Source organism: Balaenoptera acutorostrata, chromosome 9 (genome assembly GCF_949987535.1).
Source record: "Balaenoptera acutorostrata chromosome 9, mBalAcu1.1, whole genome shotgun sequence".
Taxonomy (NCBI): domain Eukaryota; kingdom Metazoa; phylum Chordata; class Mammalia; order Artiodactyla; family Balaenopteridae; genus Balaenoptera; species Balaenoptera acutorostrata.
Genome location: NC_080072.1, coordinates 31,999,029 through 32,010,783, shown reverse-complemented (window position 1 = coordinate 32,010,783; position 11,755 = coordinate 31,999,029). Strand labels below are relative to the sequence as shown.

At 42.3% G+C, this 11,755-nt stretch overlaps 1 long non-coding RNA gene across 1 annotated transcript in view; it reads left to right on the top strand.

Moving 5' to 3' along the window:
* Positions 1-7,055: 7,055 nt before the first annotated feature.
* Positions 7,056-11,755, top strand: part of LOC130708922 (uncharacterized) — a 72,300-nt gene continuing 67,600 nt past the window's right edge. The window contains exons 1-2 of the long non-coding RNA XR_009009302.1: positions 7,056-7,155; positions 7,490-7,588. This is a non-coding gene — a long non-coding RNA (uncharacterized LOC130708922). The remainder of the gene's footprint in view (positions 7,156-7,489; positions 7,589-11,755) is intronic.

Genomic DNA, 11,755 nt, shown 5'->3' with positions numbered 1-11,755 from the left:
ATGGGGATATGGAAACCCTCCTCATACAACCAAGAGGAACAGCTCTGAAGTATAATACATACTTCAGAAGCCCACTGTGGGATCAGGCTGAAGCTCTTTTCTGTGGGACCTGGCCTGAGATTGTACCTTGCTTAGCTTCTTTTCCCCAACTGGGCTTCACTACCCCCTCACATGCTTCTCTAGTTGCATTTCTGTAGTTGATCAAGGACACACTCATCTTCATCTCTAAGTTTGTTTTGGAGGCACACAATAAGACAGCAGTTTTATTTTTTCAATTCTCTATATTGTGTTTTGTTTTCTGTGACTTTCATTAATGCATTTCATCTTTATTATTTTCTTTTTTCTGTTACTTTTGGTATAACTTATTTTCTTGAATGGATGGTTAACTCCTTCATTATTAGTCTCCTTTTTCTAATATTATCATTTAAGGCTATAAATTTTACTCTAAGTACTCCTTTAGCTACCTCCCACAAGTTTTCATACATTGCATTTTCATTATTTTTTAGGTGTAAATGTTTCCTCATTTTCATGCTTATTTCCTCTTTGTGATAATCATTAGTGCTGGTCACTGACACATCCAGTTCTCCTCTTTTGGTCAGGTCCCCATCCCAAAGTCAGCCATGGCAATAGATGTGCTTTGGCCAACATAAGATGAGTGGAAGTGATGTGTGTAATTTGGGGGCAGAAAACTTTAAAAGCCACATACTCTTCCCTCCACCACTGCAACTAGTTGCCAAGTTGCAGAAGTTCCATCAGCTTGGGTCTCAGAGGGAGGAAAACTGGGAATGGAGCTCCCAACTGACTTACACTAGAAATACACCATATATGGGAAATAAACTTCCATTGCTTTAAGATCTTGAGATATTTTAGGTCTGTGCACTATTGCAGCATAATTTACACTAATCTGACTGTTGCATCTACCATAGTCTGTAGAAATGCTTTTCCTTCTCTATTTCTAATCTTCAACTGTATAGAGTAGTTCCAGGTATTCTTTTCAAGTTTATATTTTATTGGAGGGTGGTCAGAGAATATATCCTATATATTACTAAGTCTTTAGTATTTGATGAGATTTCCTTTGTGGGCTAGCAAGCAGTTATTGAGTCATATATGTGTAGACTAGATTAAGCTAATTAATTGGGTTATTCAAGCCTTCATTCTCTTTACTAATTTTTGACTTTTTCATCTATCAATTACTAAAAGATGTTTTTAAAAACCTACTACATACAGGTTTTCAAATGTTTCTTTATAAGGCAATTGATTTGTGCATTAAATATATTTGAGGCCGTATTATTAAGTACATACAAGGGGTGAACTGTTTTTGTTTGATTATGAAATGAACTTCTTTATCTCGAATAATGCATTTTGTCTTAAAATCTACTTGTCAGAATGGTTGCTTCTGCCAAGGGCTCTGAAGTTATCCCTGCCTGGGATATCACTGGGTTGAGGGCACTTTTTATAATGATTTCTAAGCTGGGCAGGTGTGGCAGGCCATTCTAGGATCACACACATTGATAAATTCAAGTTCTAACCCCATGTGAGATAGGCCTCTCTTCCTTGTCATCTTGCTGTATTGAGGTTAGATTTTTTTCTAGTCTCCAGTTAGTGATGGTATAACTCTCCAACAGTTCCATCTTTAGGAAGGGGGATAAGTTCTACCTCTTCAGCTCAGGCAGGCCCACCACAGCCCCGTCTCCCATCCCTATATGTAGCCGAAACATCAGCCCATAATCTTTCTCCTTTCGTTTTCATAGCCCCCACCCTTTTTTTTTTTTTTTTTTTTTTTTTGCCCCTGGGGACTTTACTTACTGCAACTAGCACTTTTAAAAGCAGTTTTCCGTTAGGAGGATTTTAGGTTATCTAGTACCAGCAGCACCAGATGTTGTCTCAATTATATTTTATAACTGTGTGTCACTAACACTTTTGCCTATCTAAGGTCAGTGGGCTGAAAGCAAGATTTGTGATAGGATGGAGAAAAGAGCATAATGTTCCTGTTCTTTGGAGGATTTTTTATTTTACCAACTCTGAACAAGAGGATGGTAATCACCCTCACACCCTAATTTTTTTCTCTTTGTTTTATGTTTCCCTGTCCCTCTGTTTTTCCCTGGAGGCAATATCAGGAATAGGAGATTCAGGGAACTTAGAAGGGTAATCAGTGAAAGAACACCGCTGATGATAATAACAGAATTAATAATGAATTGACATTTATTAACATTTAAATAAGCCAGACCTGAGCAAATGCTTTACACGTGTTCTCTCATTGAAACCTGGAAACCCTATGAGCAACTGGACCTTAGGATGCTAAGCGACTTGCTCAGGTCCCCACACCTAAGAAGTGGTTGAGATCCCAACCTTAGTCATCCGAAGCTAGAGCCTGCAAAGGCCTGCACTCTCCCTCCAACATTCCAATTTGAATGTTGAAATTGCTATTCTTTACTTAACACCCCTTCATCTCCTTCCCCCAGCACAACATCTCCTTAACCTTTTCATCCCTTCTCATGTTAGAATGGCAAAGGAATATTATTCAAATATAGATTTCTGGAGGATAACTCCTGACTGTGCAGCAAGACCCAGCTCAGGTGACACCTCCCCCAGGAGGTGTCCGTGGTTGCCTGCAGGGTAGTTTAGTGACCTTCCCAGGGTTCCTGTAAGCACGCTGAACCACAATTATTTCATTCTATGAGTCTCTCCTCCTACTGGTCTATGAGCTTCCTGATTGTCAGGACAGTCTCCTGTTCCTTTCTGTATCTCAAGCACGTAGCACAGGTCCTGGCACATAGGGGACACTTGGTAAACATTTGACGTGTGAATGAATGAATGAACGAATGATTGGAAATGGTTTTTCATGGAGATCAGGACCTCAGCTAAATATATTTCCAAGGATGTGGATGTTTCTTTCTTATTCTTTGCAAATATCTTTTTTTTTTTTTTTTTTTTTTTTTTTTTTAGCCATGCCATGAGGCATTCAGGATCTTCGTTCCCCAAGCAGGGATCAAACCTGTGCCCCCTGCATTGAGAGCTTGGAGTCTTAACCACTGGACCACCAGAGAAGTCCCTCTTTCTTATTCTTAAAAAAATTTATTCTCCTCATGTCTTGAAAACATGCAACAATCTCTCTAGAGATGCATATTTTTCTGATTTATATGTTAAGTCTGTTTCAGAATCGCTAAGGTGTCACAGAACAAGTATGGATGCACCTAGGGTCTATGACCTTACTCAGCGCAGTGTTGTGCTGGGCCTGGGGAGGTCTGCTGCCTCCTGGCTTCAGTCTAACTGTGAGTCTTCCGTCCAGTTCTGAGGAACATTCTGTTTTGCCCTGTGCCCAAGCATTGCTCTCCCCTGTTGTGACAGCACGACGACCAGAAGGTGCTTCCTCTGTGGGTGGCCACTCTGGGAAACCCTGGGAGTTTTTGCAAACTGATGCACTTATCCTGAAAGCAGCATTTTGGCATCTTTTTTTTTTTTTTTTTTTTTTTTTATTATAATTTTTTTTTTTCCCTACTTTATTTATTTATTTATTTATTTTTGGCTGTGTTGGGTCCTCGGTTCGTGCGAGGGCTTTCTGCAGTTGCGGCAAGCGGGGGCCACTCTTCATTGCGGTGCGGGGACCGCTCTTCATCGCGGTGCGCGGGCCTCTCACCATCGCGGCCCCCCCCGTTGCGGGGCACAGGCTCCAGACGCGCAGGCTCAGCAGCTGTGGCTCACGGGCCCAGCCGCTCCGCGGCATGTGGGATCTTCCCAGACCAGGGCTCGAACCCGTGTCCCCTGCATTAGCAGGCAGACTCTCAACCACTGCGCCACCAGGGAAGCCCTTGGCATCTTTTTATTCTCTTTGTTCCAAAATACGACTTTCACGTGGATGCCCTTCTTTAACAAATGTAACAAACCCAGGCACAGGTATAAATTCAACTGCCCATGGCTGACCCTGTAGGCAACTTCATTTCCCACTCATTAAAGGTGATGAACCATCTTGCTTTCTCAGAAATAGCATTAGATGTCTCAGTCAGCCGACTCTTATTAAACCATGCCAAGCTTCACGTGCCAAAGCTTGACTGGAACTGTTCCTCGTCTGAAAAAAAGAAAAACCACGTATACTCAGGAACAAGTTCTTTTTAATTGGCCCCAGATGGGATGTGTTAGTATCCCTCCTCTCGTTCCATAATAAATCCTTGTAATTAAATATCAAATACTTATTACTCTTGTGCACGCAGGAGCCAGAAGAAGCTTTTCTCAGCATAGGAAAGTGAGGGGTGGGAGCCGAGAAGATAGAGATGAGCAAAGTGGTAGTTTTTTCGCACTTAGGTGAAGTAGAAAGGCTACAGTCGAGGTGAGCACAGCAGGGCTTGTCTGAGGAAACTCACTGATCTTAGGCTTCTTCTCCGTTGGTTGATCAGAAAAAAGGAAGCTGCATGGTTAAGAGCATGGGTCTCAGTCAGACAGACCTTGGTTTGAACCCTATCTCTGCCATGCAGTAGCTGTGTGATGCTAGGCAAATTGCCTAACCTCTCTGAACTTCAGTTTGCTCATGAATAGAATGAAAATAATTCTTCCTACATCACAAGGTTGTTATGAACATTAAATGAGAAATCTGTTAAGCCATAGGCACAGTATCTGGAACATAGTAAGTAACTATAATTAGTCATCCCATGCAATAAGAGCTATTGTTGTTATTGTTTACAGAAAACAGAACTAGTCCCATATAGAGAGGCGATGGACGATGTGAAGTTGTGCTAGGGAGTCCACAGACCAAAACAGTTTCTCATCCATGATCTTATCGTGATGCCTGTCCCTCCCCACTAAAAAGCCACCACCTGAGGGCCTTTTGGAGACATGTCTTTGACTGCATTAAGAAATTACGATACCAAGGCAGGCAGACAAAGCAAGAGCTATCTTACACATTATCAAGGATTTGTTAAGGGGACCAAAACCCATTAAACTGCCAGGGTCGCATTGGAGAAAACCAGCTGCTGAGAGACCCAGACAGAGGACAGGTAAGGTTCCATGAGGGAAAAGGGCCAGAAAAAAGTAATCAATGGCCCAAGGCATAGAACAATACTGCAAAGGGGAAACCTTGGGGATCAGGTCACCCATGAAGCATAAAATTAAAAGGGTAGAATGGTGCTGAAAGGGGGGAATGGGAGAGAAGACTGGAGTCCATCTTTGCCAGTTTAAAAAATTTGCTTTAGGTGAGAACTACAGAAAAGATAAATATTTGGGAAATCAGAGCCATTTCTAAGATTCCTGTTGAATGATCTGATTGTGTAAAAATTCATGAGTAATCATGAATCCTCATCCTGCGTTTCATTTCAGGCTTAAGTCAGGCTGTATTTAAGAAAGAAATGCGGGAAATCTTAAGCCCCTGTAATGAAGTGGGCTAAAGTCCTTATAAGCAGTGACTGCCCTGCTTTACCACAGCCCATCCAATCTCTGGCGGCACAGCTCTGGACCTCACCCCAAGTTTACTCCTCAAGTCAGGAGTTGGAGGCTACTCTTATGCAGGAAGAACTACCGAAGGCACAGAGAACCCCCAAGTCCCAGGCCTTAACAAGTCAGTTGCCCAACAATATGTATTGTGTTCATATTCTATTCAAGACAAAGGAATTATCCACAATGAGTAAAACTGGGCTAGTGGGCAAAAGCCACTGGGAGATGACTTGACCCAATATCAGGAAAGGCATCCTAACGGTCAGAAATGTTCTAAGGATAGACTATAAAGTAGTAAGATCCCCATCATCAAATGTGTTTCAAGCAGAGGCTGGCTTGTAGAAATTCAGATTTTAAAGAGGAAACTGGACTCAATGAATTTAAAGTTCCCTCCCAATTTCCCAGCCCTATAAAATAGAAGGTATGGCCTCCAATTATAACAAACTTACAGTTTAACCAAGAAGACAGAAACTGTGGAAATGACAAGAGATCCAAAGCAATATACAATAAGCCAAACTGAAGGTCTAAAAACTCAGGACAGCAATTCCTAAAAGCAGGTCTCCTGAGAATATTCAAGACAAACCTGAAATTCCTTCACACCTGAAGAAGAGTCATCCTTTTGCATAAGCAATAATTAGACTGGGCTCCTGGTAGTGAGGATAAAGATGAAGTACACACATGATTTAGAGCCAGGGAAATTAGTTCACAAACTCTTAGGCAATGCCCACCAGATTCCTATGTAAATGAAGTACAGAGCATAATGCTTGCCAAAAAAAAACCAATAACCTCAAATAAACAGTTGCCTTGCCATCTCATGAGAAAAATCAGATCTGCTTGGATTCTGTTTTCTGTGTTTGCGCACACTACGAGTCTATTCTCAATATTTTGCTTTGCAAGAAATTAGAATTCAAAGTCATGGCTTTCCAAACAATTATTAATTCAGAAGATTGAATCTGTGACCTCACGATTTCCCTTGGGCTTTGAAATCATTACTTATTCATTCTTTATTTCTGACAGTGTCTGAGGAGTAGAAAAAGCATCCTTTAACAGCGTGAAACAGGAGCTAGAGATAAAAATTAACTAGGGCCTTGTTACTCAGCGTGGTCCACAGACCAGCAGCCTTGGTATCATGAGCTCCTCCTCCCCTCGCCCTGACCTCCAGATCTGCTGAATCAGAATCTGCGTTGTAACACGGTCCAGGTGATTTGTATGGACCTGAAAATTTGAGAAGCCCTCAACTAGGGAACAGTGATTCTGTTGCCCACCTTCTGACCTTCACCATCTGAAAGCTTGAAGAAGAAAAGGCAACCTCTGGAAAACAAAAAGGGGAGAAAATTACTCCGATTCTAATCATTAATGGAATCACTGATCAAGCCGTTTGCATTGTTTTAGCAAATTTCCTATCACTAACGTGATACAGTCATGCTTAAAGTGGGCTGGCAGAGACACTGGCTTGTTCTGACCCAAATCAGCTAATTAGTCTCAGTTAGTGATTAGACTTCAGTGGAAAAGAGAGAAAAGCCTTCAAGGAGGGCCTTGACAAGGAAATGCAGCTGTTTCTCATAAACTGCAATGAATGAGCCTATAATAAGGCTTCATCCTTTATAACCTGCAACCTCTTGCCTCTCTGTCACCAGAGCGGCAACCCCTTCCCGCGAGGGTTACTCCTGAGGTGCCAAGAGTTGCAAGGAGGGCACAGTTGTGCCAGCGAAGGGCAGCTTTTTGAGCTTCCAGGTAAGAGAAATATACAAAACCAAATAAAGTATTTCCTAGACTCCTTCCTCAATTCTAAAACGCCACTGATTGCAGAAACGCCTTAGGCCTAACAGGAGCTTTTCAGGAGGGATTATCAAGACTTGCCTGTATAAGTCACAGACATGTCCGCATTTTTAAAATGTGAAATTGAGGAAGGCAGGATTACGGGGACACATCTTAGAGTCCAGAGAACTTGGCAGACCAGTGCTTGACAGCTTCATTGGCTGGGTTTGCTGATGGAGATTAGCAGTTCAGTCTCTACATGGGTCCCTGAAAATGTATACGAAAATACAATGTTCACTATTTTCTGCAGGCATCTATTTTGCTGTGGAACTGAAATACAACCCAAAGAACTGCAAGGAAGAGAAATCTCAAGACTACTTTCTCCAAAGAAATCTGGATTGAAAATCAGGTAAGTCTCAGTTTTGTGGTCCTGCAAAACTTTGCCTTTCCTGACCTGGGGCCTGAGTCTGGTCACCTAAGGATCCATTCTTGTTGAAGAAAGACCATCCGACCATGGGTGTGTATGTGTGGCACTGGGGGGATGGTCAGAAGCAGAGAGAGAAACTGAGGTCCTAAAAGGGGACAAAAATTGTCCCCCAAATACATAGTGAGTCCATGACATTCTGATTTCCTAACATGCAAAGTCAGTGTCTTTCACTCTATCGTACCTCCTCCTTTAAATTATCCTAGGTTTTCTGGTGTAACCGTCAAGCCTCTTTAAATGAGTAAGAGTCCTCTCTCTCTAGCACTAGCCTGAGAACAGCACACCAATTAAAAACTGCAGGGAGTGCCACCAGAAAATCCAAAGTCAGAGTTCTTAACGCACGCCAAAGTTACACAATTCACTTCCCCATCCTGCTCACCATTGCCACATGTCACGGAATGGCAATGAATCACCTTTGGCTAAGGGAAGAGCGCTTTCTTCCTATGGCCCTCTCGAAAGTTGTTTTCTACCTTTTTTTTTTTTTTCACTTTTAAATTGATTGTGGAAAACTCTTGTGTTTATGTAGAAACTAAATTTACCAGAGAAAAAGTCAGAAGGAAGAATCCTAAATGTTAAGAGTAGAAAAATCTGTGTGACCAGAAAACGAGGTCATGTTTGCTTTTATAGGCATTTATCTGAATTTTAAAAAAGGAAAAGAAAGAAGGAAAAATCTAAGTGGCTATTTATAAAAGGCAAAAGCTTTTTGAAGAATTCCTCATAGAGGCCTCAAGGCTTTCCAGGAGCTACATCACTGGCTGTTCCTTCCCCTGAATCCTAAAGCTCCCTCTAGTGACCAACAACATAACACTGCCTACAGGTGCAGAGAGTAAACATTTTCTAAAGCCTCTCACTCTTAGATATAGTACCTGGAGGTTTCTATAGCATTATTCACATACGTCTGATCATTTGCCATGAAAGCTGTAGGAAGTAAGAAGTAAACATGCTCTTTTCCCCCATTTAACAGATAAGTAAACTGAGGCTCAAATGGGGCCGAGACTTGTGCAAGGTCACATGGCTGATAATAAGGGGACCTGGCCTCCAATTCCAGTTCCCTGGGGTTCTGCTGCACTCCTCACATTCTGGGACAATTGTGTAAACTTAAAATCCATGAATATCCTCATAGAAAGCACTCATGGAAGTATTTTCAAAGGATTTATAGAAGTATTCTTGACTTTCCGGGCTCCCTTGGAGAATCTGAGGAGAGCTATGGGCCCAAACCTACATTTTTCCATACAACATCAGGAGATCTTTGGACCACCCAGAAGGGTATCACCTGACCCTCTAGGACTCCAAGGATCCCCTTAAAAAGCCATCGACATCTCTTGGATATAATCTTGAGATATCAAGAACTCAAGGCATATGAACTTTGAAGTTCTTGGCTCTTTCCCTTCATTATGATGTTTTCCATGCTCATCCAGTTATCTCTTCAGCATTGTTCAGAGTATTTAAAAGTATTGAAAAAAATTAGTATATATTTGCTAACATTTAAGGAAAAGCCTGTGGATGTTGCCATCAACGCATTCTAGCATTCCCACAGGTATGTCTGGGATTAGTGGCAAACTGAGATGTTTCTAGGAAAGTAGCAATTTGAAAGCATTTTTTCAAATGTCAGAGCATACCACAGTCTCACCGGCTGGCTCTGTGGAGAGCCTAAAGAAGCAACACAGTAAATATACAAAGAGTTTCTTCTGTGAACAAAAACCAGTAGTGCCTCTAAATTTTTAGCTCTTTTCATCCTGGCATTTCCAATGGCTTTGCTAGTTCACCTAAGTCTCTTCCAGTTAAGCTCCGTAAGGGTGGGGACCATTCTCTTCTCTGAGAATCAGTCACATTCTCAGCATCCAACATGGTCCCCGGTTCTAGTATACATTCAACAGATAGTTAATGAATGAATATGTGAATGGTCCTCATTGAGTCAGCCCCTCTGGGAAAGTGTTCATTTCCCTCCCTAATGAATCAGTTTCCTGATTTCCAGGCCGCTGGTTTCCTGGGACATTCACTAGAACACTCCACACAGGCAACCTCAGATTCCAGATACCTGGCTGCTCTTATGAAAAGTTCTGTTCTCTATTCTGGGACCCACACCCACAGGCTAGATTGGGCTACAAATAAACCTAAGCAATGATAACAGCTTCCTGCCTTAGCCCTCCTAGAAAGGGTATCACAGTTTTGAAGGGATGTATTAAAATTTGAGTGAAAATGCAGTGCCCTAGTGGCCAGAAGAAAATTCAGCCATCAAGGCTAGTAAGAGTTCATCTGAGTTAGGAAGGCCTTTTGGATCATCTCACACATACTCCACTCCTCTGAGATTTTATCATGTAACTTCCCTCAGCTTCTCGTCGACCCTGCCCACCTGGTGAAATGTCACCTCAAAAGTGTCTTCTCCAATGAACTTATGGTTACTGGGGGTGGGGGGGGGAAAGGTGGAGGGAAGGGATAGTTAGGGAGTCTGGGATTGACATGTACACACTGCTATATTTAAAAAAGATAACAAACAAGACCTACTGTATAGCACAGGGAACTCTGCTCAGTGTTATGAGGCAGCTTGGATGGGAGGGGAATCTGGGGGAGAATGGATACGTGTATATGTATGGCTGAGTCTCTTTGCTGTGCACCTGAAACTATCACAGCATTGTTAATCGGCTATACTCTAATATAAAATAAAAAGTTTAAAAAAATGTAATAAAAAAAAAGTGTCTTTCCCAGCTCTCCTGGTTAGCAACTCTCACCTGTTTCCATAGCAAAGTTCCTACCTTTACGACTGTGCTGTGATCATAATTATCTATATGCCCTCCTCTCCCATATGCATTAAGCCCAACAAGAGGGGCAGGAGTTGCTGAATTCAAGAATGGGCTAGGGGTGGGAATTCCCTGGCAGTCCAGTGATTAGGACTCTGTGCTTCCACTGCTGGGGGCCCAGGTTTCATCCCTGGTCAGGGAACTAAGATCCCGCAAGCCATGCGGTGCAGCAAAAAAAAAAAAAAAGAAAGAAAAGAAATGGAGTAGGGGAATAAGGAGGCAAGAGAGAAGCAGAGAAATGGCAACAGAAGAAGGACTCAGCTGGCGTTGCTGGCTTTGAAGATGGAAGGGGCCACGGGCCAAAAAATGCAGGTGACCTCTAGAAGCTGAGAAGGCAAAGAGATAGATCCTCCCCTAGAGTTTTCAGAAAAGGTTTGCCCTGCCAACACCTTGATTTTAGCCCAGTGAGATCCATGTCAGACTTCTGATGACCTCCAGAATTGTAAAATAATAAGTTTGTGTTGTTTTTTTTTTTTTTTTTTTTTTTAAAGGATTTTCTTATTTATTTATTTATTTATTTATTTTTGGCTGTGTTGGGTCTTCGGTTCGTGCGAGGGCTTTCTCCAGTTGCGGCAAGCGGGGGCCACTCTTCATCGCGGTGCGGGGACCGCTCTTCATCGCGGTGCGCGGGCCTTTCTCTATCGCGGCCCCTCCCGTCGCGGGGCACAGGCTCCAGACGCGCAGGCTCAGCAATTGTGGCTCACGGGCCCAGCTGCTCCGTGGCATGTGGGATCTTCCCAGACCAGGGCTCGAACCCGTGTCCCCTGCATTAGCAGGCAGATTCTCAACCACTGCGCCACCAGGGAAGCCCCAGTTTGTGTTGTTTTAAACCAAAAACAAAACCCCAAAAGAATGGACTGTTTTACTCTTCAGTTTGTTTCTTACCTTGATTCTGGCAAATCCTATTTTTTCAGTGGTTACTGGTAACAACCCCATGAAAGCGTGGGGGCTTCTCAGTGAAGAATTATGGTCTGAGGCACAGCTAAAAGCTGGGATTTCAGGTGGCTGGGGTCTTAGTACCACTCACCAGTCTTTTTACCCACAGTGCTCCTCTTTTCCCAGGTGCCCTATTATCTATCTTATTTAAATCAGAGTTTCCCAAATTTTTGAGCACCACCTTCAGGAATTTTGCCATATCAAAGTTAACACCTAAGCTAATATTTACTGAATCCCTTCCTTCAAATTAACTGAATTTTTAAGCAGCACTTTTGCTTTATAAGTAATATCCATAAAACATTAGGTTTGTTTTTTATTAATATGCATTAAAACAAAAGCAAAACTATTAAAATTTTTA